The sequence below is a fragment of the Haemaphysalis longicornis genome, unplaced genomic scaffold, assembly GCF_048455015.1.
Source record: "Haemaphysalis longicornis isolate Haplotype H1 unplaced genomic scaffold, Haemaphysalis longicornis Haplotype H1 scaffold_1, whole genome shotgun sequence".
NCBI lineage: Eukaryota > Metazoa > Arthropoda > Arachnida > Ixodida > Ixodidae > Haemaphysalis > Haemaphysalis longicornis.
The window spans coordinates 350972342-350998002 of record NW_027526203.1 but is presented as its reverse complement, the minus strand read 5'-3'; the positions used below and the strand labels follow the sequence as shown (position 1 = coordinate 350998002).

The following is a 25661-nucleotide window of genomic DNA, read 5'->3' as shown; positions in this document are numbered from 1 at the left end:
CGCTGTAGTAAAACGTCATTGTCTCTACCCACCAATCACATGTGTCATTAGTCTGTGACGTAGGGATGGTGCCACTGTCCTTGTAATTCGACACATCAAATCCACAATGTAGCTAAACCCCAACATAGCAAATATCCACCGGAGCAAATCCAACTTCCCTTTTCACAAGGTGGAAAGGCTCTGATTTTTTTTTTTTTTTTTTGCAGGGGATAGCGTACAATTTCGATACAGTCAAATCTCGATATCATGAATGGCGCGGGAGCACCGAAAATCGTTCGCTATTTTGAAATATCACTGTAATGAAAAACTGGCGGTTATAAACGAGTGCGCTAACATAGGAATGAAATGACGTACGTTAGCAGTAGACACGTGTGCAGACAGGCAAACTCTCAGATAATAATGTTGCACTCACTTAAAAGCTACTTTATTTGAAGAAATAAGCTATTATCTTCTCGCGCGTGCAGCACGCACGGCCGATTAGGAATGCCACATATTCCACCTTGCGCAATACCTCATCGGGTACGTCATTGCATCGCGCAATGAAAGCGCTGAATTTGTTCATGTGCACTAAAACATTGATTTTTGACACGATCTCATCTTCTGTGTTCGGTGAACCACAGTCGTCTTCCTTCGCGTCGTCATCGTCACTAAAGATGATTACTGATCTCGCTGCTTCTTTGCAATTGTCGCTATAGCTGCATTCATCTTTAGATCTCGCACGAACTTCGCAGCAAAATCACCCATAACAAAGAAATACCTGCCCGCACACGTGATTAGCGTGAAGAACGACCGACCGGGCACCGTCAAACGCGGCTAGACTGCTCGGCTACTGTACATTGAACCACAGCTTTGTAGTGGCGCTAGCTGTTGGCACTCGACATAGTGAGATGATAGCTACTGCGCTCAGGGAATACACAAAGAGACGGCGGTTTCTGTTTCACGCGAGGGTTGCGACGCTGTTACTTTTAGTCGAATTCGTAATACTGACGTTCCTTGATTATAACGGGAAAAATAAATTGCGTGCGGTATTCTGAAATATGCGCTATATTGAAATTCGTAGTTCTGAAATATTTTTACAGTGAAAATATAGGCAATCATGCGATGATTCTTAAAATATTCGTAAACTTGAGAAATTCGTTAATGTGGGGTTCGTCGTCACGAGATTTGATTGCATTTGCTTTTAATAAGTTTATTTATTGATAAATATACTGTAGAAGAAGTGACAAGTTGGTAATGCATTTGGGACATCTTGAAGGTAGCGCACTTAAACACGGACACTAGCGAAAGAGACGACAAAACCACGGCGCTGTGGTTTGTCGTCTCTTTTCCTAGTGTCCGGGTCTAAGTGCGCTACCTTCAAGATGTCCCAAATTATTAATTGAGAAGTTTTATAAGTTTATTGATAAGTTTATCATGAGCAGTAGCTTTGCTTGCGGGCATTGGGTAAATCACCTGAGCTATTTCAAGCGTGCTGATTTCCTTAAATGCTAATGTGTTTACGAGTTCCAGAGAAAGAGAAGTATTAAATTTGTCGTAACTGTACTTAGAGGCGTTATATTGGTTACGTCGCAACAATTTTAACATCACCGTTCGAATTTGTTATCGTTTAACCCCCACTCCTTTCTCTGAAGCCTTGGGGCAGGGCAAGTAAATTAGTAATGAAAATAATAAATACTTCAGGATGTGTCAGATGGCTGTTTCGGGTGATCAAATCAGATAGCACCTCACGTTATCGTCGTAATTTCTTGAGTTGATGTCATACTGAATATCTAGTGATAAACTACGTGTGCGTTTGTATCGCTCTTTGTAATAAGCATTGTTTCTAATTTGTCTCATCTTAATGAATCTATTATTTTTATTTTTTATTACATGAAGCACCGAGTCTCATGTTAGGGTACATTGGTTCGGAAACGTACGCGCGTTACACGCAGAGTGCTGCGCTTCCTCGTATCGCAACAATGGGCAAACTCGATCGCAACAATGAGCAAAATGTTGGACAGTGCATACTGACGTCACTGTCGCTGGCTTCTAAGAAGGTTTTCTCCTGACGCGACGTTTTGGATCTTCGACAGTCCCATAGAAAATAATCAGCACTAGTACCTTTGGGTGAATGCCTGTCGGTCAACGTAGGAAAATTATGATTGATTGTAGGGTTTAACGCGCCAACGCAACGCAGGCGATGAGGCACGCCGTAGTGGAGGGCTCGGGATTAATTGTGACCACCTGGGGATCTTTAACGTGCGCCGAAATGTCGTACGCACGGGCGTTTTTGCTTATCGCCTCCATCATAAAATCGGCCGCCGCAGCCGGGAATCGAACCCGCGACCTCGTGCTCAGCAGCGCAACGCCTTAGCCACTGAGCCACCACGGCGGGTAGGAAAATGGTCGATTAAATCCTCCCGCCTGCTTGAATTTCTGAAAAGATATGATCGATTGTGCATGTTGATATTGGCGTTACTCTCCTGGCACTTAAAATGCGTGATTTTGAAATACGTAAGATAAAAGGCTGCGGTAAAGGCGTCGGCCCAGTTTATTTTGATATCACTGCATACGATTACGTGTTTGTGCGCGTAAACAATTACAGCATGCCCTCTAGTTTGTCCACAAATTCCGGTATTTGTGCTTTAGCTGGCCTGTAAATTACAAGTGAAATTTCATTTGACAATTCGACAGAGAGCATGTCACACTCGCTTCTTTGCATTCATCAATTGTACTACAAGAATTACGCGGGTTCGATTCCCGGCCACGGTGACCGCTTCTCTGATGGAGGCCAAAACTGAAAATGCCCGTGTGTACGACATTCCGGCGCAGGTTAAAGATCCCCAGGTGGTCAAAATTAATCCGGAGCCCTCCACTACGGAGCGCCTCATCACCAGTGTAGCATCGGCGCGTTAAACCTCGCAATCAATCAAATCAATCAATTTTACAAGAATTGCACGAAGCTGCTTCAACGCTTCTGCCGCAGAACATTTTTGGCAGAGACAAAAAATTTTAATCTCTTGTATTGATAAATTCGATCTCAGCGCAATAATGTCGTACTAAAAGTTGTTTTTACCGAGCAGCGCGTGTAAAGTATCGAGATTTTCTTTGTGCTCCAATATTACAATGCAGAAAACTTGAACGTATCCGATGGTGGATGGGCGAGTTCAAAAACCAAAACACTGAACATGTCACTCTCTCCCTAATCGGCAAAGGCTTCGTGATTAACACAATTTCGGGCAGGTCAGCTGCAGTTGCAGCGTGGACTGCCATTGTATTCTTGGCCTTTGTCATCAGGAATTAAAACGTGATCAACACCTTTAAGCGCGAAAAGAACTGGACGAAGGACGTGAAGGACAGGGTCAGGTGCTTAGAGGCGTTGATCATGGAGTGCCAACTGACTCGAAACCACGTGTTGTCGGGGAATTAAAAGCGGACCTGCAGTCACACGAATGGCCAGTGTTTTTCTTTTTCTTTTTTTCTCTTGGCAGCGGTAAGTCCAAGTAGAGCTTTATTTTCTGGCAGAGGTCGTCGTTGGCGTATACTTCTTCAGTGTCCGCGAATTCTGCATCAGTGCAAACCTTTTGTTTTTTTTGTGCGTATCCTGTGCTGTGGGAATGTCCCAGCCTTCAAGCGCAACAGCTCAAGTACATTCCGCCCGTAGTTCGGAGCGTTTCTGGCTGGACGACTCCGGTGAAAGCTGTCGATAAACGGCAGAAGCTGCTCTCTCTCTCTCTCTCTCTCTCTCTCTCTCTCTCTCTCTCTCTCTCTCTGGGAGTTTGTCGCTGAATGTAAATTCCCAACGCTTTCCTTTCACCAGGCAGACCAATGGGTCATCCATCTCCTAAGAAAGCTCTCTTAAGGTTTTTTTTTTTTTTTTTTCCCTACCGCTACCAGTACCCTGCCGCTTGTTCCATGGACAATGCACCTGACAATTGCCAGACGTTTCGCTTTTCTTAATTTGAGCACTCAAAAATTCGGCTAATAAAATTGCCAGGGCATCTTCTACAATCCGATATTGACGCGTTTTTTATGAGGCATAGCTCTCCACTAACTATAGTTTAATGACTGGTCGCATTTTCTTCAGCGTTCAGATTACGAAAGGCGTGGGGTAGAGTACAAACGTACAACGTAAGCGCGTCGTATAAACCGCCCTGTGACACGTGTCAGGGGTTATAAGATGCACACGTGCCTGGCGATTGAACGCCTCAACTAACAATGAACGTCACCGCAACGCCGTTCTAACCCGAAAAATAAAATATACTGCAGTGAAGTTCATTGGCGCGCTCACACTTTCGTGCGTGCAGCCCGTTGGGAACATTATAGCCTCAAACCTGCTGAGCGCAAAATCTGTAGCTTAGCATGCGAGGCGCTGTCAGCAGCGATTGCAGCAGACGACGCGTAAGTGGCAGCAGGCGAGTGTGTCTCCGCCGCGTGAGCAGACGAACTTGCACACTGCGCATATGGGACCATACTGCGCATGTGTGGTACTTCGCAACCCGTCGGTCGATTGCGTTGCTTGTACCGAGCGGCAGCCGCCCCCTTTTTTACTGTATTAAAGCCTGTGACTACGCTGAAGGCCGTCTGTCCGTTGCAAAAGCGCAGCTCTCGCCGACAGAAAATAAAACGGATTGACTCTAGCGCACACTCTCACGTCGCACAAGTGACATACGCTGGAGCTGAAAATAGCGGAGCAAACACCTGCACGACCACTCTGTCATGTTCGTGTAAGCCTTTGTTCGCAATCGGCGTCTTCATGGATTGTTTATTTCTTTGTTTAAACTCTGTTTACAGCTCAGGAGTGGAAAGAGCTCCTCAGCCGCCTGAGCGAAGGAACTTATTGTTTTGTAGTCGTGCAAACGTAGACACTGCCAACCGAGCCAAGTTCGAGATGGATGGAGGCGACGCTAAAAGGGTTACGCCAAGCGAGGGCGACTCCGCAAGTCTGATGGCGATGCTGGCACGAGTGCTACGGCAGGACGAGCAGCTTCTGGAGATACGTCCGGAACGGTGTCTGCTGTGCGTGTTCGCTCGTATGGCGGGTGGCATCACCGCGAAAGAGTGGCTGACCACTTTAAACCAGACAACCAGGTTCTGGATTGGACTGGCTAGGAGAAGATCAGGGTGGCAATACTGAAACTTTCTGGCAGTGTGAGAGACCGACAGTGTTGCACGTTCCGGAGTCTGAGAAAATTTATCGTCTTGGAGTGACGCGCTTCGTTAACCGTACGTTCGTTTGCAGTCGAAGGCACAGCAGTGGAGACACGAGGAAGAACGAGTTCAATGGAAAGGTGAGCACCACTGGATAAAATCTGGTGCTTGTGACTCGGGTTCAACGAGGCAAAATGAGAGACTGTTACAGAGCTGGCGTGAGTGGATTAAGGATTCGCCACCCACTCTTGTGTTAACCACCTGCTGTGTGACATCCCTCGTCACGAGATCTATGAAGAAAAAACAAACAAACGATAAATTCATGTCATATACGTAGCAGATGCGCAAGAAGGATAGGCCAATTCAGGCTTCGAAAACAACTGATCCGCCCCTGACGCGAGCGGACGCCGATTACTACAAGCACGCAGGCTAGCAAGCCGGAATGCCTCATTTGCCAAGAAAATGGGCACCTCGACGCGAGCAGACCTGAACTCGCTCTGGGAAGCAGGGTCACTACGTGAGGTCATGTGCCGATCGAACGTCGTGCGCTACGTGTGTTCAGTCTTAACGCAAGGAATAGCTCACTGTTCAGGAACTATCGCACACCTTGAACATCACGAACAGCGCTCTTTTTGACACCGGAGCACAGCACAAATCAGCCACATTAAAAGGTGGCATGCTGTTCACCTCATCAAAAAGCGAGGCCTTGGTGAATTTGAGTAGTTCCGTGACGTCAGAGGTACCTGCGGGACCCTGGCCGAAATACAGGCTGACCTGGAAACCGACGAAAGCCGTGCGTTGACAAGTTGGCCCTGACGGCGCCTTCTCAGATGTTGGAAAGATCGGTACGGATGTCATCGACACGTTGTGTGTTACTGCGGATAGATGACATTGCCACTTTACTCGACGAGCGAGATCTCCCGTGAATAGGAAAAACGACTTCGAGGGATGGACACAGTCGGGTTGCTTTTAAGTGTCAGCAGGCCTGTGTAGCTGGAGAGAAGCACGGTCCAGCGAGCCACGCTGATATCGAACTCAGCCCAAGCATGCCTTGTTCTGCCTGCAGGACATGGTGAACTGGACCTGTGTTAGTTTAGATGGAAAAGCAAGCCTTCCATTCAAGAACTTTACCGATTCCACTATCGGTTTAAGGAAATGGTACACCTCCATAAGTGCAAAATATTGATGACCTTGTTGATCCACAAATTACCGCGGTTGAACAAACCTGAAGAGTGCAAGTTCACTACTCATCAAAGCGGCGATAAGTGTTGGGCCGCCTTTTATGGAAACCGCCGCTGCCTTGATCCAGGAGATGGAATGCACGACAGTCACAATACTGAGCATCCAAAAGAAGCCAGGAAGCGCGACTGGGAGCATGCCTCAATGGCGCATTACCGTACTTCATAAACGGAATGACAAATCCTGAAGACGGCAGCCGATAACTTGTAGGTTATGTACACCGGGTCCTGCGGGCTGACGAGTGACCGTTAGACTAAATGCAACAACGCAGTGAAACTGGGCAAGAATAAAAATGTATAGTACGGGGGCTTGGCACTACCGTCGTCTGAACGTGCTTACTTTACGAGATCGTCTCCCATTGCCTGTAAAATATGACATACTTGACCAGCCCACAGGAAGTCACCTGTTTACAGGGCCTGTACATGACGAGCGCCTGTTTTCGCGTTCATATGTATGAATCAGACATACACAAAGCGGCATTGAGTACTGCGTATGGACAAATCAGAGCTATCTTTGTACTGGCCATAGTCTTAGTCGAGACTGGCTGTGTTACCTGTGTACCAGGTTATTAAGGTTCTCAGTTCAGTCGACTGCAGTGTGAACCCTTGAACGAGACTTGTACCAGGACGACTATGGTAAGAAGATATCAAGCTACAACAAGTGTCTGATGCCCCCGCCGACGCAGGATTGACGGTGCGTCTTTCAAAAAGTGAGTTTAAAAAGAAAAAAAAAACTGCAGCGGAGTACCGGGGTTTCGTCATGACCAAAAATTGCGAAAGCTTGCTGCACTTTTGGAACTACCAGCACAAACAAATGAAAGTGAGCTGGACAATTAAGAGGCGCCAACTTTCATCGGGTTTTTGTCTCAATACGCTGCCATTGATACTACTCTTCCATTAACTTTTCATGGCCCAAGCTGACTTCAAGTGGTCAAGAGATGCCAATCACGCCTTCGGGTGAAATAAATCGGCGTTAAATCTTGGCGTATAGTTTTTTTTTAGATCCAGAACGTGTAACCGAGCATCACAGGGATGCATGTTCGCAGGGACCGATGGGCACGATATATTGCAGAAGGATGACGCCATGTGCACGACATTCGGTGCATTGTTAAGTCGACGCAGCAGCGAGGGGCAGTAGAGCTATAATGTCAGCCGGCTTGAGCTTTTGAAGGCATTAGGGTAGCAAATAGGCTGTGGTGCTATCTGCCAAGGCTGAAGCTTAGTAATGGGACGGAGCAAGTCTGAGTGTTAAGCTAGACACGCGGAACACAGGGGACCGGAAGGTCCCAATGATGGTTCGATCATTTCACCTGTTCGATTACAGCACCCTGTATCAGTCAAGTGGAGAGGGGGCATGTGAGGGCAATCTTCACTGTACAGCGGTTGGTGAACCCTCCGAGGCTTCTGCAGGTTAACATGAGCCCGTGTGACAAAGTTGTGGGCTCCTGACCAATTAACTCTATACCTGAAGGATGGTCCAGATGCAAGATATGCAGTTATCCCACAAGACGATTATACAACAGAGGACGCGGAACCAAAGGTCTTCGGCTTAGCGACAAAAGTAGAACGTAAGGGTTCGAGCTAAAACGTTCTGTTCTACCATGAGTTCAAGGCTGGTGTCCTAAAGGAGGAGTCACTTGTCCTGTGAATATGCACGAGAGCTCACTGTAATGGAGGTACCACGACTTACGGGCCTAACCGATCCCGAATCCAACTGCTATGCGTTGATTTATTATTACAAAAATTTGCCGATTCTCTGCTCATGCGTTTGCAGGAGTATTTAGGATGGTGCGGACGTATTATCATCGTACTTTCTACTATCCCCAGTCTACTGATGTACGCTACAGGAAGAACGGTTCTCGCGTGGGCTTCTGATTGTTCTTATTCTGTTCCATTCAAAGCAACGCTTCTGCTCTCATCCCGTCTCTTTGCAGCCATTCCGTTACTCGAATGCCCCCCAGTTGTCCCTTCACACACATACGCAGTATACAGGGTGTCCCAACTCTCGTGCACTAATTTTAACAAGGAGCAATAGTGTTACTCGAACAAAACCTAGCGCATAATGTTTCCCGTACACTGGAGTACCCGCCAGTAATTTTTGTCGTTAACGAGAGTTAATTGGTTAATTAATTATCTAACTCGAGAAGTACTGCCCAAATCATTTGAGTGTATACCCACGAGAGGAATCTAACTGCGGTATTTTTAAGCGACGAACCAATTGCGTACTGATTTTCTGACTGATAAAGAAACCCCGCGAAATATGAAAAATACCACGTGCTATATGCGGAAATAGCACTAGGTGAGGCAGCAGGCGCGAACGCACCTCGTTGCGTCAAGTTAGCTTTCCGCGCCTCCTCTTGCTGCCGCACCGCACCTGTTACGGCAGGCGTTTGCGCCAAATAAGCGCAACAGCTACGTCAGTTCCCGGACAAATGAGGCTTTGCGAAATCCGTGACAAGAGTGCACGGTTGTCTGATGAGGTTACGCGGTGAACGTGAAGTGCCTCCAGCTGCATACGCGCATCGTTAAGGCCATGGTTGTGTGCTATTTTAAACGTGAATAATGGAGCCACCGTAAAGTGAATCAGAGGAAAAAATAAAACGGTATAGTCAGGAATAGAGTCACCTATTTGGTGACACCAAACAGGAAATGTATACAGCAGAAATGAAGCAATGAAAAAGATCATTTCGCAAGTGACGGCACATTTCCCGGTTACAAAATACCGAAAATTCTCCGGTCCCCGAAAATTCTCACAAGTGCGTATAAATACGCGCGTATTTTTGTGAAAAATTGGGGTTGGGACTCGCAGATTGCTTTATCACTTCGAAAATGCTTACTTTATTTTTATACGACAACGTTATTTTTGCCCTCCTTTTAACTGACGTTCTATACCCTTTCCGTGAATTTTCTGTGATTTGCTTGTGAGAGGCTCATCACTCGGGTTCTAAAGTTAACCCGGAAGAGCCTCCTCGGCCCCAGTGCCGCGTAGGTGGTTCAGCCGCATCGGTAACCTCGGGAAACCCAACGCACGCCAGGAACGTGTTTCGCAAACACCGATTCGTTACGTTCCGCATGCTTGCGACAATGGACGTAGCTGTTGCGTTCCGCTGGCACAAAATCACACCCGCCCAACTTAACGGCCGTGCATAGGAAATAGAAACGTTTGGAGGAGAGAAGCCGCTGGTAGCCCAGAGGCAGGTGCGCACTTGCTGCCCGACTTCATATGTACAGAAAGGAAGGCCAGCAGTCTAGAACTCCAAGGAATTACGCAGTGGAAGAAATTCAGGAATTGTTCATTGTGCGGTACTTTTATATTTTGAAATAAAAGTAGGGAGAAACATGCTCCCCGGGTGAGACCCGAACCTACGACCTTTTGAATACCGGTCTGATGCCATACCGTCTAGTCTACTAGAGCGGCTGTGCTTCTCTCCACTTTCTTGCGTAAATATGTGAATGCAATCATATCCTACAGACTTGAGGGTGGTAGCCTAGAGATGCTCTGACAACTCCGGGTGAAGGAGACCTTTTTAACCACTGGGCCGTGACTCGAGCGTCTACAACGTGTCGGGAACGGGCAATTATGGCACCAAGACTGCAAGAACTGAGGCCTTCGCTGTGTGTGTAGCGACACAGAATTCGGAACGAGGGGCTCGTTGAATGGACACAGAAATGAAAGCCAGCAGTCAAGGGCGGCAAGGAATTGCATAGGGGAGTTAGTTTGCCTTGTCGTTAGTTTCATTACGCGCGTTCGAGATTGGCTGCGCAAAAATTGCTCTGGTGTCATGAAGACGTGCGCTACCAACGAACGTTTTTTAACAGCACATTTTAAAACAAGAAAAAAACTCGTCCGGCGTGCGCCGCCCGGCCCGACCTTCGCCCAGCCGGGTAGAAGGAGCCAAGCCTCGCCTGGCTATCACGTCATTACGCCCGCCTCAAGCGCCCGACCTTCGAGAGCACTCTGCCCAGCGTACGTGGCGTGATCTCTCGCGTGCTCTTCTCCTCGTCAGTTCACGTGCGTCCGCGCCTGAAGTGGGGAGCACAGAACAGCTCGCGCTACAGACGCTGCATTTTTTTTTTTTTTTTCATTTGGCGACTTTGTCCCCGCGTAGTGGCAACTGTTTTCTTTGTATCCTGTTGGCGGAGAACCATCCGCTCGCTCACATCAGTCGACGGCTTTCCCAAGGGAAAAGTTAAGGCGCGCCTGTACGATTATCCAGTCGAGCTCGTGACGGCTTTGTTCTCCTCCCAACGGCTATGTTACTGCTGGATGGATGTATATTTGATTTTTAGTTTTTGGTCTCTTCTGAGTTTTAAATTAATTTAAAGAAATTTGGGGAAGTGTAAACAAAATGTTGATTATGTGTATGTATACAAACGCCGCAAATCAACGAGCTGCGGTGCACTACTGAGACTGCAGAACTTGTGCCGTGTCTTTCAAGACGCGCACAACACAGGTTTCCGCACAGCACACGACGCAGTTGACGCAAGTCCTTGGAGTCGGGACTTACACGACCCTCTGCCTCACATTGACCGAGCTCGCATGCTGCAGGAATTGAGTGAAGGAGCACTAGCCGTGTATAGATTGTGGCTGCATTTAGAGCATCCGTATGCTGAGGAATTCGCCACGGCCTGCACCGTCTTTTTAGTATCTGGGCGCTTGACAGGCCAGCTCGCAGCGCAGGCAAGCCGGGGGCAGGCTGGCGTGTTTTGCGGGGGATCGTGGGCGCGTCCCGATTGTTGCCACTTATCGCAGCGTTCGCAGCACACTTATAGCGCTGGAGCTTTTGTGAAAGCGGCTGGCGGTGGCGGCTATATATAAATAAAGTTCACCGCCGCTACGTTTAGGCAATACGCACCCTCGGCGCATCCTGGCATGTTTATTCGTCTCAAATCACGGCGAGGCAATGAACTGGGTTTCTCCATCGTTGCTGTCACGCAATTCTCAGCGCAAGTAACCTATCGCTCTATTTCTGTCTCTCGAAGGTGGTCACGCATGTGTGCCGCAGAGTGCGGTGAAGCTCGCGGTGCGTCGCAGCAGCCTAAAATAACGGCGTGCGCATTTTATGATTAGTCAATCGAAATGTACCAAGTTCGTTCTGCTCCCAAACTATCAGGTTACTCCTGGATTATAGTTGATTTATTAGGCCGGGTTCAGACTGTTGCCACAACTGTCGTAATAAATTTAATGAATGACGTCATTTCACGTCTCAGCCAACCGAACTGCGTGACACGCCGTTTTTTTTACGTCCACAGATCACGATATGGCTTTTCCGTTGGTAGTCTGAACATATACTTAGTCTTTAGTTTGTTGAGAGGTTGTTTTAATTATTTTATTGCGGTAAATCGTGAAATGAGTAAATAAAGTGTTAATTTTTTTTGTCGCTATCGTGCACTTTTACTCCCAGAATTGACAAATAGTAAATTAAAACAAATCCTGTATTTAACAATTGAACAATTGAACAACTTCAGGCCGTGAAGAGAGTTTTAGCACCCAACTTCAAGAAGAAACATGACGCAATTAACCCCTGGGCGCATTTTTTAGGCTAAAACTACTTGTAAAATGTTGTGTAGTTGTCTGCTGCTGGTAAGCTCGCAAGAGAACGCTAATAGTACATTTTTTCATTCATTACATTTTCATTCATTTCATTCTTTCAGTCATCTTTTCTCACCTTCACGGATGCGAAATTGTGGACGCAGTAGAATTGCGCGGGAATCCCTTGAGATAACTAAAATTTTATAAGGCTTAGTACAACGATATTGAGGAAATCCTGAACGTTCAAGAACTATACTATTCCAGCATCTTTTGTTTGTTTGTTTGTTTCTGCAATAAAAAGATATCGTAAAACAGCAATAAATGCTTTCTACCAAGACTTACAGTTGACAAGACACTGAGACATACAATTTAGCAATTGTGTGGCTAACTGATACGTAGTGCATATGCAGTCGGAAAACTATTCCAAAATAGTACCCCCGGGATAAACTGCGCCCTATATGTGCAAAGGCAAGATGGGGTTTTTTCCGTTAATTCGTGCGCTTATATTTCACAAATTTTCACAAAAAGCTTTGGTTGCATGTCAGTCGTCTTAAGGTTGAACTTTCTCTTGCTATAAATGTGCAGCTGTGCTTAAACGAGCGAATAAAGAAATTGTTTGTATTAGACTATCCCGCGTAAAACAAGAGCTAGTTGGTAAACCTAACCACCAAAAAGAATGATTCACGCTATAAGTCACAGCCGCGTGTCCACAGAGCAGGATGCAACGCAATTCTGCACGGTAAAACAGTTTAAACACGACACACACGCACGTTGGCGTGTGTGTCGTGTAGAATCGCAAAAAAATATGCTGTCAATATTTTTAATGACGTTAAAACCAATTCCTGAAGATGTTCAAAGTAGTTTTCACAATTCCAGCAAATATGAGGTTCGCTGTAACAGCCAACAGCGGCATATGTCACTCAAAAATGGTAAATAACAACAGCAAAAAAATAATGGCATTGTTCTACGACAAGTTGAGGAACTCGCTAAAGGTCACGCGAACGATTTAGTGCTCATAGTTGTTCTCTGCAAAAGAAACTCAAAAATGGTAAATAACAACAGCAAAAAAATAATGGCATTGTTCTACGACAAGTTGAGGAACTCGCTAAAGGTCACGCGAACGATTTAGTGCTCATAGTTGTTCTCTGCAAAAGAAACTCAAAAATGGTAAATAACAACAGCAAAAAAATAATGGCATTGTTCTACGACAAGTTGAGGAACTCGCTAAAGGTCACGCGAACGATTTAGTGCTCATAGTTGTTCTCTGCAAAAGAAACTCAAAAATGGTAAATAACAACAGCAAAAAAATAATGGCATTGTTCTACGACAAGTTGAGGAACTCGCTAAAGGTCACGCGAACGATTTAGTGCTCATAGTTGTTCTCTGCAAAGAAACGGCAAACCGAAGACGTACGAACCCCCTCATCGCTGAAAAATTACGAGGGCACTTAAGCACTCCCCATGCTGTAATTACTGCGACGCATTAGTGCGCGATTGCTGAACCGAACATATCGTCTTCATTGCTATCATATTCCTATACCCCCTGCGCCTTCTCTCCGATGCTATGACTCGGAACATACCCACGTTCGCACAACCAAGGAAAGAGGACACTTCGCGGGGACGCCCTTAGCTGCTGGCCTAATCGCTACTTCTGTAATTATCAGGCTCATATTCTAGCGAGACGACGATGGCGGGAGTGGAACGTGGTGTACCAAAGTCCGAGCAGAAAGAAGCTGTGTGCGGCGTGTAGCCTGCGCGGGCTCTCTCGTGGACCCCGTGTGAATATTGTAACCAGATCATTCGCATCAACCTGCCGCCTTCTTCATGCGTATTGTGAATATAATGTAACTAGATCGTTCACATCATCCTGTCGCCACATAACAATATTACTCACGTGGGACTCAGCATACGCCTCCAGCAGACGTTTCTAAGTCGAAGGCTACTGAGCATTCACTGGGTCCACCTTTCGTCAGCTGCAGAGTCATCGTACGGTGGTGGTTTAGAGGTTTCGTGGTCGTCTCGCATGCCGGAGGCCCCGGATTCGCATCCCACGCAGACACAAATCTAACTCACTTTATTTTCAGCTCAATTACTTACAACATTGTTTACAGGAGCTTCCCTAAAGAATTCGGCTTCTATCCGAGCACTCCTTGACCAGTTTTTTTTTTATCCTTTGAGCTGTCGGCCATTTTGCATGCCATCTCTTGGCCACGACACCGGATCTACGACCTTGGCAGTTTGCTTTCGCATTAAAAGAAGGCTATACGAATCGACGAAGGCAAACAATTTGATATTTTATTGCGGAGGAATGTCAAACATGTAGTGTACAACAATGCAGCCTTGCTCGAAACTTCCCGCGCATTTTTTTTTTTTTTTTCTTGTCCTGATCAGCGAAAAGTAGCAGGGCCTATGGGAGCAGGCGTTGGAGGGTGCCGACAGCGGAGCGGCTGCGTAAACAGCAGCGACCGATAGCGGGGTTCAAAGCAAAGCCGGGGGCTCGTCGTGGGAGCACGCGCCGGGACAGCTTCAGGGGCCGTCCACGCTCAAGGCTGGGACCTGTGCTGCACGTGTCGGCACCCGGACGGAGGACTCGAGTCGCGCCGGCTATTTCCGTCACCTCCTCCTCGAGGCGGGTGCCACACTTTGCATCTTGAGGCCGCCCTGTCTCTCGTTGCTCAATCCTCTTTCGCATTCGTCCTTTTCATCCTCCCGGCAGCAGTTAAATGAGCTCCCACGCGCTGGATCTTACAGTAAGGCACGCTTCACAATCACCAGCCATGCACAAATGGCTTGGATGTTCTCTGCACATTAAGGAACATGTGAATTATCACGATCGATGGCAGGTTGATTAAAAATAGTTATGAGGTGGGCGTGAATGTTGAAAACATTGAATTTTATCAATGCAAGGGATGAAGAAAAACGGTACCGATTTTCAAATCGATTTCGCATCATGAGACCCCCCAACGAAAAAGGAACACACAACGAGCTGGTAAAACGCAGGATGCCGATTTCGCCTGCAGGTCCTCTTTCCAGCCTACCGTCAATGAAAGGCTGTGTGCTTGTGAGCACAATCCCATTTCCTTGTGGCATTTACTACCGCTTCCATTTTGCGTGCAGTATACGCGTCTCAGGGACTGTTGGATAGCACTTCCGTCGAGGGTCTTCATCCTACTGAAATAGATTGCTTGCCCGGTGGTTTATTTTATCATCTTCGCTACAGCGCTGCCACCGTAATACTGAACCACAGCGCAAGACACGACGACAGGAAGAGGGCACGCGAAGCAAAGTGTCCTCTTGCTATCGTCTTGTGTCTGGTCGCTTGCGCTGTGGTTCACCATGCATCACCAACTCGCTCACGTTTTCACGTTGACACACGAATGCGCCGCCTGCGTTTATTGCAGAGCATTTGTTTTGCAGACGTACATAGGTAATTTTATTAGGCGGTAGTAACGTAAATATGCCATCAATTGTATTTTTTGGCTTTAAGCTCTAGAACCTTATGTACAGTCACAGACAAATGAAATGAGAACAAGAAAATGTGAACCGAAACACGCAAAATCAAAGAAATTAGACAGTGAAGATAAAGTAATGGCTCGCGCTAGTAGTGGATATATGGAAAGACGCATCTTCAGTCTGTTACTGTAATAAAGCCACGCAATTATTTCACCTGCACTGAAAGAAATCGCGCTATTTGTGTGTTCTGGTTCATATATTCGTGTTCGCGTTTCATTTGTCCATGACTGTACGTTTTGTAGCGACTTGCCGAGGCACCTGGGTATCACCAAGATACAGTACGTATCTGTTACGTGTCTGGATGGCAGAGTGGGCACTATATAGCGTTGCGCGTGCTTTGAATGCCATTTCGTAGGAATTGCCCGATGAATCTGTCTCGCGTGCATAGGCGACGCAACACAATACTGGTATCCATGCGCGAAAAGAACCAGTGTATGCTCGCACAGAGGACAAAACTGCTGCTACGGCCTGTTTAAACATCTTACTGGTAACGCAAGTCACAACATTAAAATTCTACGAGTAAATGTTTATCCCATGTAAATGGCTGTAATCAAATGTTCAATAATAATCGATTCCGTGAAGAAATCTGGTTATTTATTCTTTCCAAGCAATTCGTAAGAATATCGAACGCGATGTAAGGTGGTGGTGTATTCAGAGTCAGACTCACTCACTCACTCACTCACTCACTCACTCACTCACTCACTCACTCACTCACTCACTCACTCACTCACTCACTCACTCACTCACTCACTCACTCACTCACTCACTCACTCACTCACTCACTCACTCACTCACTCACTCACTCACTCACTCACTCACTCACTCACTCACTCACTCACTCACTCACTCTCACTCACTCTTACTCACTCTCACTCACTCTTACTCACTCACTCACTCCACTGTCGCAAAGAGTTCTGAAGAGCACGATTCCGCCCCTCAAGAAGCCACACCACAGCGCGTCGCTCCACTGCCTCTCACGAGGGGCAGGATGAGTGTCTTATGAAGCACTTTCCATTTCGTTCTTCACAGCAGTGAAGAGTGGCGATAGTAGTGAGGCCGTAATGATGATTGTGGCAAATCGGTGTCACGTATGTACGGAAAAAACTTTACCGTCCTTTCCTCAAGAAATTTGAGGAAAGTGCGCAAGCTTTGTCACATCAAAACTGCGTTAGTAGTGCATAAAAACCTTCGCTGATAGTGCGTCTAATCGGTCGTCAAACCTTCAAAGACACAAATCGAAAACGAAGAACGAACCCATGCGACGATTTTTTGCGCACTAAGAACGCATTTTAGAACGATCTAAATTAATACCGATGCGTTGTTTATGAGATAAAGGTATACTACTGTACTACTTCTTCATGATCGATGTGTGTATTGTCTTATCTAGAACCGTTCCTTTTTGCGATTTTTAAGTAACTGTTTTGACACAATGGAAACCCGGTTACACGCACGCGCCGTGTGTCTAGAGATCTTATCAGAGCTTTTCGGTCGACCAACTGGTCTAAGGGGAAGTGCACTAGTTTTTAGACAGGACGCCATCGGTCCCAGTAAGAAAGTTTTCGCTTTAATATCCTTGCTGGTAAGCAGGCCTACGTTATTTTCTATGATAAAAAAAGCCGTACACAGATTGCGTTCTTAAAATTACCTGCAAAGGTGTACGGATTGTTTGAAGCCTGTGCTGTAATTAGGTAGAAGCGGAATCGTTTGGCCGTGGGGTGTCCTCCTCAGCGGTTCAGCCAACTTTGTATCAGTGGCATGAGGAAGACCCCACCCCCTTCCCATATCCCATAGTGACAAGCGGAGAGCATTTCGTGCATGAAATATCCCAACACAGATGTCAAAACACTGAGGGCAGGTGGTGATGTGTTAGCCACGTCATGCGCACATGGCGTGGATGGGACGGTGCTGTTGCTGCCCTCCACCATTATTCTTATCGCGTTAAGTTATCTTTGTTTCACGACGCGACAGTCTAAAGGTGGTGCCGACATCCTCCTAGCCTTTCTTCTCTAGCAAAAGCTTGGTAGGGGCGAGTTGGTTACACGACTCGGGAATGAGGCTTCAGCGGTGGAGAGGCTGTAACCCAGACTCCCTTCGTCGATGACCAGGCTTCACTGTGTAACACTCAATGTGGAGAAGCCAGCTTAGAAAGACCAAGCTTACACCGATCCGCTTAAAGTCTGCTCGGAAAAATGCGTGGCTTGGGAAACAATTTTTCAGGAAAAATATACGCCACCTCAAAATATGAAGGCCTTAAGACCTTTTTTTTAATTGTTTGTGAATTTTTCCATAAGCTGAACGCCCTCCACTGCAAGTCTTAGCGATCGAATGGGAGAAGAAGAGGCATCCCTGCAGTCCCAGTTGTGGCGGTGGCTTTGGTTGGCGGCTACCAATCGCAGAAACGAGCCCCTGCGAAGTAACGAGGACCCGGCAAGAAAGTGACTGGCGAGTCACAACTGCTTCCCCTGTTTTCCTTAATTTGGAAGTTTGAATTAAATTTAGCATCATTGTTACTCGATCAAGGCAGTCATTGGAACGAACAACACTTGCCGTTTGTCTTCATGCATAGTCCCTTCAATGTACGAAATCTAAAACTGCACAGAAGCAAGGGCTGGATGTGTTTCTTTTATTTTTCCAAAATTTTAATTTAAACAAAATCGCCATTTAAATTACGTTTAGCAGGTACCACGCGATAGGAATTTTGAAGTGCTAAGATTAGCCGCTTGCCTGATCGAGCATTTGGAAACACATCGACCGAAAGGAACAAAATACGTTACCTTAAGACCATCCAAGAGTTCTGGTTGGCCAGAGGGGAGAAAAATATTTCCATGGAGGAATCAAGACCAATTCCACTAATATTAAACTAATGACTTCACGCGAATGCCGCTGCCTGAAGTGAAACATTGCGAAATTGAGGCCCAAAAGTGGGCATGAGGGCTAGCATAGATGGGATGCATATTAAGCAACACGTATTACACAGTTTGTGAAGTGGTGGTGTAGGGGTGCAGCGGTGGCGTAGAGGCACAGCATTCGCCTCGCGTGCAGAAGGACCGTGGTTCGAATCGCGGTGCCGCACAATCAATGCCCACCGGATGAAAAAAACCCGCGTGTTGATGGAATTGCAGAAGAAGGCTTGGGGTGCCGCCTGATCCCGACGACCACGCACTGCCTCACCAGAGCAGGATTGGCCACCCTGGTGTAGTAACGGCCACAACCTCCCACAAATACGCCAATCAACTCTCGGCCCTCTCGGCCCTCAGTCTCCAGTGGCTGCGAAGCAATTGACCACGGCGGCGGTCAGACCTGTGACGCCGCAGAGGGTGCTAAGAATCCCTGGATCCAGACAGGCCGCCATTGGAATCTGAACCTGGCAACGCTTAACACGATAACTTTATCCAGAGAGGCGGGTATAGAGGTGTTGTTCGAGGAATTAGAGGGAATTAAATGGGATGTAATAGGGCTTATCGAGGTTGGGAGGACTGGTGAAGCTTCATACAGTGCTGAAAAATGGACACGTCCTAAGTTACCGTGGTCTAGGGGACAGAAGAGAACTGGGAGTGGGACCTCTAGTCAATGAAAGCATATCTGGCAACATAGACGAATATTGTAGCATTAACGAAAGGGTAGCCGGTATCGTAATTACGCTTAATAAAAAGTACAAACTCAAGGTGGTACAGGGCTACACGCCTACATCCAGCCACGACGACCAGCTAGTTAAGCGCCTCTATGCCGATGCGGAATCGGCAATGGATAAAGTAAAAACACTGTATACCGTAGTTATGGGAAACCTAAATGGTAAAGTAGGCAAGAAGCAGGCTGGAGACAAGGCAGTTTGGAACTATGGTCTGGGTTGTAGAAATAACAGAAAAGACCTATTAGTCGAGTTCGCAGAACGGAATAATCTACGCATCATGGATACCTTCTGCAAACGGGAGAGCCGGAAGTGGAAGTGGTCCTCTAAGTCTGCTTTGTTCACCTTAGCCACTGGCTTTAGGCTTAGCCTTGAACCGTTTTGCCCGCATGCGGTCTGCCTTTGCGTTCAAGGTCAGCATGCGGAATTTCCGGCCGCCGTTGCTTATTCTGCAGTAACCATATAACTTCCCCCCAGGACATGGAAGCGATAAAGACGTATCGTGAGCATGCATCACCTGTTAGATTTGGAGTGATACCTGGACGCGTAAAGTTTAAGACCGGCGGATATCGAGGACTGGGCTCGTTAGCTTGCAAACGTAAACAACACGTTCGGTGGGCGGCGGAAACTGCCACGTGCCGCTCCCTTCAGCCGTCAACAGCATGCAGTGTGGCGTCTGGGTGCTTGCCAAACGCAGATGCTATAGAGGGCACGTTGGTGAGAGGGCTTCCGAGGTGAAGCACCTCGAAGAACGCACGCGCCTTCAGCGCCTCGCCGGATACCCTTTCGCGGGAGTGCAGCTGCCTGCTGCTACGCGTGGGCAAATCGTCACTCCACACGCGATAACTGCTTCCTCTCCTGACGCCCTTTTGTTTGCTCGCTCGCTTGTGCGAGTTCCCACCGCGTTCGGTGGCTCGGTGGCTAGCGGTACTTAGCGCCAAGTCGCGGGTTCGATTCCTCGTCGATTTGAGCGCACGTTCACCTCGCATACCCTGCAGGAACGAAATCCGCTTTACACCAGTGCAGTGGAAAGAAAAATGTTGGTTTCATTAACATTCGTGGCCATTTTTAAAGCTATAGGGTTTATTGGATAGCTCTAGCGCATTTTTCATGAGTGCTAGCGAAAACGCCCTTGCGGTAAAACAAACTTTATCGCGAATGCTCTGCAGAAAACGACTGTAACTTGTTTTATCAAAACTTTCCCTGTAGCAATTATATTACAATTGGCCGCTAAGAATACGCTGTCATTTAGACAATTACTTAGTTCACAGTTAGTTTGTAAACGTCGCAGAATTCCCGCCTGCTGCCAGTATATGGGCGTCTACGGGAGGGACATGGACAGCCCCATGCTTATCAGTCAAGACAAAACTCTAGTCCTAGAAAGTTTTATAAAGTACTAATCACAAATCCATAGTCACTGTCATTACCAAACGATGAGAAAAATAAATGCGTGTACATTCTCCAACCATGCGTAGGATGCGTATTTTATAAAGCTGCGCTGGCCGTCCACCTTCACAGGGTTGAATGGCTCCTAATATTTTTATGGCGGAAGCGGTACATACGAGTGTTATTGTTTTCACAGACTTCCCGAGTGAAAGATTTTAAAACAGCGCGCTTGGTATACGACATGCCCACTTGCTAGCGCGCCCGCACGCGGCGGGATGGTATGGCAGCGTGCCGGGTACTTAATTGCAGCACCCAACCTGTGCAAGGCTACGCTGCCATCTCTGGTGGCCTCCACCAAGGAGGCCCGACAGATCCACCGGATATAACATCATCTCTCTTACCCTCACGTTTTAACTAGGGCAAAACGCCATCCCATCAATAAGCATTCATTCATCGCCATCCTTAAGAGTCACGGCCGTAGATCAATCATCCTAATTCCACCCAGTTTCTCGCCTTCCTTTTTTGTCTCGTCCATCGACACTTCTACTGCGGTACCAAGCCGCTATAGCTCAAGCAACGGGGATCTCTCTGGCTGGCGGTGGGTGTCTAAGAGGACTGACTTTATACGCACGACGTCGTGTGGTCGACATGAGTGACGTGCCAACGCGGCAGCCAAAGCAACCGGCGCCGCGCTGTTTCCAAGCGGCTCTATCGCCCTTTTCCGTCGCACCACGGGTACCATACCACGGGTCGCGAAGCCGATTGTTCAAATGACAGCCGTACAACGCTCCTCGAAATGGGTTTTCGTTTAGCTTTCGCGCTCCGTATCACAATAAAAAAAAGCACAGCTGATGTTATGGATGCAAAGCAAGACATAGAACCGGATAATGCATTTATTTCACCTACGATTGCAGCTATGCGACTTATTTAACATGCTCTGTGCCACATTACGTCCTTGACAGACCGACCATATTCCAAATTACCGATGGGAAATTTGGGGCTCTTACATAACGTTCAGCTCCCTAAAAATAACCTAGGTTATAATTTTCACGTATTTTTTTTATCTTGGCTTACAATCTCCATAGTCAATGCAGTTCAGAAGCGCTCGGGTTGCGATCGCATCGAACCCTAACGGATGGCGTTGCTCTTATCCAGCCTCCGATTTAATACTGCGGGGTGGAAGCACCTGTCCTATATTTAGAATTAACACGTATATGGAGGATTACGTTGACCGATAGCCTAAACGATGCGGCAAATTGTTCTACTCATGCGCGTTAAGGAAGTTAAAGGTTCAAGTTCAGTTGCAACAAATTATTAAAAAACGAAGTCAGATGCACCCCCATTTCATTTTATTCTTAAACGGATTTCAGTGGCCACACGCAAGCCAATTTTCACCATTTCGAAATGAATACCCACGACATTTCATTTCAAGCACATCCACATGTGTGGAGCAATGATAACAGCTTTCATGTTTGCTTTGGGCATATAGCCATTTACGTACACTAAAAGTTAGAAACCAAATGTGCACTGAACGTTCCAAGAACTGCTTGGTCGTGAAGGAACTTCCTTCATGTGCGAAGGGTTCGCGAGCCTGACCCCCCTCGACGAAATGACGCCGACACGCAGGAAACAGAAAGAACCAGTTTATTCCGGTCAATAAAACAAAACGGCATGCGTAGAAGTATGAGCGTGTAACATAACACTCATGCGAGCAACCGCGACACTCAACAACAAACTGCACCGATCGTTCCGAAAATAATAGGGCGCTTTAATTAACACTCACGGCGATTTCCGAGTCTATTGTCCGATTCTGTTATCGTGATGTCCGAGTCTGTTGTCGCGTTTGTGTACTTCAGTTTCTTTTGCAGTCGTTCAAGTCGTATACTTAGCCGCGAATGGACAACGTCCACTGTTTTTGTAGCTTTCACTACGAGAAAGGCGTTGTTCCGGAGCTGAAATTCTCAAAGGCGGGATCGAAATCGCTTAAGCAACTAAATCGTGCCCCAACTTCGAATGCCATGCCGCCTCCGTCGAAGCCGCCAAGGGGCTTGGGAACCCGCCAACCCGTATGATGAGGGCGCTTTCAGTTTTCAGCAACTGCCGCGTTGGCGCCATAGTCGCGTCGTGCGTATAATGACTTCCGCCAGACCACACGACGTCGTACGTATACAGTCAGTCGTCTAAGAGATGCCGTTTAAACACAGCCGCGACAAAAGCGCGGCGAATGCAGTTCCTACCGCGTCGACGTCACTAAACGTCTCGGAAGAAAGAGCAAAGTCACTGCACCAGCACGACTGAATGCGTTCCCTTGCCGCGGCGCAACCTCGCACCTCGCTGCGACACGCTTCTTTGCAGCATGCAATGTAAGCGCGGCTTGGGTTGTTGTGGCGCTCTTGCACCTCCCCCGTCCCTTCTGTCTGAGACAGTCATGGCGCACGCCTATCGGACACTCACCTGGACGCGCTGGCCAGGTCCGAGCTGCAGCCGCTGGAGCACCGGCTGGCCTCCATGGTCCGGCTGCGCCCCTCGGCTGCGACCCCTTTCTCGAAACGTGCGCGTGCAGTCTCGCACGGCGGATGAATGACGATGACCTTGATGCCCACCTAAATTCGGCAGCTGCTCGCGGGAGCCCTACATTTTCTTCGTCATGTGCGCGTCATTTCGTCCTCTTATAGAGCTAACCAGCGTATGATGGTTCATTCTGCTTGGTCCATTGTGCGTCTACCATCCAAATATGCCCACATAAGTCTCAGTTGGCTGCAGCTAGGCCTAGGAAAGTTCATCTTACTGTTTACATTGGGTCCGGATCGAATTACACAATTAGCATGGTCTGGAAAGAAGTCCGAACGAGAGCAGTGATTATGCTTTGAGAAATAACTTATGCGCTCATTTATCCTCGTGTTTGCGTGTTTCGTGCCTCTCCCGAGGTTTTGAAGACGGATAGGACGACTGCTGCGCAAGCGTAACCTTTTTCATTGGCCAATCCCCCGGGTATGTGTCATGATCCCAGGGCACCAATCATTGGTTGATGGAAGCCTCCCCTCAAACAGTGTAACTTGGGACGTATGCACATTCATGCAGTTTTTTTCTCTTCTTTCCTTTGCAGTATCAGCAGTATAATGTTTCCTAAGCATGTCCAAGGCGGCTGACCAGCATTCGTGGGACGATTGCATAAGGTGTTTTATTCCCGTGAAGCACTCGCAAGCACGTGCTTATTCGCGTGAAGCAACGTGCAAGGTGCAAGAGGAAGACGAGGCTGAAGGCGGACGCAGGCATCGCCTGACCATTCCGGCCCCTAGCTGTATACAGGTGCTACGTACAAATTCTTTTAGACGACAGTAAACGAAGCGATGTGGAATTCAGTTTTTTTTATATGGCTAATCCTTGCTGCCTCACTTATTTTTGACATTCACTATCGCCTGGCCGCCAACCTTTGCGACGGGGTCACGACACTACGTCGTCTCGTTTGCGCAGCCACTGCATCGTTGCTGCGCCTGGATATCACCCGAAGAAAAAAAAGAGCCAGCGTAGTTAGGCCTTTGGCTTGGCACGTCTATGGCGGGATATTTACAATATATATATATATATATGTGTGTGTGTGTGTGTGTGTGTGTGTGTGTGTGTGTGTGTGTGTGTAGTTTGCACGGGCGCGTACCAAGGTATATGATCCCAACCATGGGAAAAGGGGAAACCTGCTTCCGTTGCGTGCGCAGCGAGTGCAGTGTTTTATCGCGGTGTTTTACCGAGCGTAGTGTTTTATCGGTCGTAAAATTGCGTGCCAGCTGCAGCTTCGGCGGCTGTATACGGTTGCAGCACCCGATTGCTCAACCGAGCTAAGCGAAATCTCCTAAAATTACTCCGAAAGCTCAACTGGCTGACGCTGGCCACGAAGCGTTGCATTGGCAAACTGTTCTCTTGCTTGCGTAAGGCAACCGAGAGCGATGTAACCATTCATCAATTACAGTCAGATGTTTTTCTCAGGGTAGAGTTTGGGCGCTGAAAGAAGGACCCCAAATGTAGCACTTACGAAACTGAATTGTTGCTTGTATATATATATACAGAATAAGGGTTGGCAGTCAAGAAAACCTCGGAAAGCAAAGAGGGGAATGCGGTAGGTCATAGAAACAGATGAAGAATTTTTTTACTCAGAAACAAAGTGGTGAAAAAATGCCCGCCGGGTGGGAACTGGAACGAACCGAAACGAAATATATACAAATATACATATATATATATATATATATATATATATATATATATATATATATATAGATATAGATATATATATATATATATATATAGATATAGATATATATATATATATATATATTGTTATTTCGTTCTGGTTCAGTTCCGGTTCGACGAGCTGAATTATCCGCTAAGAAAAAAAGATTTAGTATCTTAAAATCACATTAACAACAAAATACAAACAAGAACTCAGAATGCTGCTGTTTCCCAATAACAGTGGCGCAATTTCAAAGCCAACTTTAAATAATTAGATATTAGGATATTAGGAAAACAGGTGAAGAATGACGATGTACCAGCTACTTTCCTGCCCAGACGTTACGTTGTCCTAGGGAATACATAAAGCCACAGCCAAGAGATATGACTGTGAGATATATTTTCTACCCTTTTCTTTTTGTTGAAATCGAAATCCTTGCTATGAAATGACCCCCCACACTAGCCTTCAAAGAGTAAGGCCTGCGTACTGGCGCGTTTAAATACCAGCGTATAATAGCAGTGTTTAATACAAGTGGTGTAGCATAAGAAAAAAAAATCGTACAGCAGCCACGTAAATGCTACAAATGAATTGGTATACAGAGTGTTACATAACACTATTTTTTCCCCTGAGCAAACCGCTTCTCCGTTCGCGCTCAAACTTCCCACGAATGTCGCATTTTGTGGTCTATTTTGTTTGAAACTGGGAGCAACGACGGTACTTACCTGTGTATTCTGAAAACAAATGAAAACGATCTTCGCCTATGGGAAAATGGCGGCCGATTTGGACGTGCCAGCTGATCTTGGAACGACGGCGCCACCTGGAACATGCAAAACGAAACGTGCGATGGCGATTCACGGTAGGAAGGAGCCAAATGAGGCAGAATATGACCGGAAAACCTCTTTTGTCGATAGTTTATGAAGATCACAAATAGTTACGTAAGAGTTCTTGCGAATCATAATTTTCAAAACGCCTTGCTCCGAAGTGATCTCATGACACATAAGCTCCGAAGCGCGCA

General features: G+C 47.0%; 1 protein-coding gene across 1 annotated transcript in view; it reads right to left on the bottom strand.

The window, feature by feature from the left end:
- LOC144154575 (muscle LIM protein 1-like) overlaps positions 1–25451 on the bottom strand; it is a 41997-nt gene extending 16546 nt beyond the window's left edge. The window contains exon 1 of the mRNA XM_077685857.1: positions 25369–25451. The gene's annotated coding sequence lies outside the window, so the exon portion shown is untranslated. The remainder of the gene's footprint in view (positions 1–25368) is intronic.
- Between the last annotated feature and the right edge of the window lie 210 nt (positions 25452–25661).